Genomic DNA, 1396 nt, shown 5'->3' with positions numbered 1-1396 from the left:
TGAGCCACCATGTGGTTGCTGGGATTTGAACTCCGGACCTTCGGAAGAGCAGTCGGGTGCTCTTACCCACTGAGCCATCTCACCAGCCCCTATTTATTTATATCTTTTCATGAACTCAACTTATAGGACCCAATAAGTAAATCCTTTGACAAGTGGCTTTCTAGAAAAGGCATCAGTCCTGTTGGCCCCAGAACTAAAGGTGCTGAGTTGGGTGGGCCTCAGTTCAAACTCAGCTTGGTTGCTAGCAGGAAGATGTTGAGCCTGGTTGGCCCAGATGAAACCGGTTCCCTGAACCTGTTTCCTTAGCTGCTGTAGAAACGTATATCTCTAGCTGGTTTTCTTTCGAGAATTAGTTACAAATGTTTCCAGAGAGTGCCTAGTTGTGGAAAGCTCTTGGGTGTTCCTTCTGTGCTATTTAACTCTCCCATTCTTCTCTCATGTTTTCCAGGCTGGCCTGGAGCATCGTATAAAGTCAAGAATCACCCTGAACTACTACCACAGTTCATATAAAGTCAAGTATCACCCTGAACTGCTATCTCAAGCTACCACACCAACTTATGTGGTGACAGAGACTGTGCTGGACATGTCACAGCTTGACACAAGCTAAAGGCACCTGAGAGGAGGGAGCCTCAATGATGAAAATGCTTCCATTTGTCAGACGTGGTGGCGCACACCTTTAATCCCAGCACTCGGGAGGCAGAGGCAGGCAGATTTCTGAGTTCTGCTACACAGAGAAACCCTGTCTCGAAAAAAAACAAAAAAACCAAAAAACAAAAAAAACCAAGAAAGAAAGAGAGAAGAGAGAAAAGAAAAGAAAAGAAAAGAAAAGAAAAGAAAAAAGAAAAGGGCTGGTGAGATGGCTCAGTGGGAAAGAGCACCTGACTGCTCTTCCGAAGGTCCAGAGTTCAAATCCCAGCAACCACATGGTGGCTTACAACCATCCGTAACAAGATCTGATGCCCTCCTCTGGAGTGTCTGAAGACAGCTACAGTGTACTTACATATAATAAATAAATAAATCTTTTTAAAAAAGAAAGAAAAGAAAATAGCATTTCCCAAGGCAGGAGCTGGTGGTTTGTTTTTTGGGGTTTTTGGGGTGTGGGGGGATTAGGCAGGTGCACATGCCACCACATACCAGTCCTTTCCCTTCACCTTGTGGACACTGGGGATCGGGCTTGCTCTACCACTTGGCAGTATATGTCTTCACCAACTGAGCCATCTTGCAGGCTTGCTATTTATTTATATATTTTTTTAAAGATTTATTTATTTATTATGTGTAAGTACACTGTAGCTGTCTTCAGACACTCCAGAGGAGGGCATCAGATCTTGTTACAGATGGTTATGAGCCACCATGTGGTTGCTGGGATTTGAACTCCGGACCTTCGGAAGAGCAGTCG

At 44.6% G+C, this 1396-nt stretch overlaps 1 protein-coding gene across 1 annotated transcript in view; it reads right to left on the bottom strand.

Moving 5' to 3' along the window:
* The window catches only part of Sh2d3c (SH2 domain containing 3C), a 36903-nt gene that overhangs the window by 30771 nt on the left and 4736 nt on the right, over positions 1–1396 (bottom strand). The window lies entirely within an intron of this gene.

This window comes from Mus pahari, chromosome 3, assembly GCF_900095145.1.
Source record: "Mus pahari chromosome 3, PAHARI_EIJ_v1.1, whole genome shotgun sequence".
NCBI lineage: Eukaryota > Metazoa > Chordata > Mammalia > Rodentia > Muridae > Mus > Mus pahari.
This window is presented reverse-complemented; position numbering and strand designations above follow the sequence as displayed.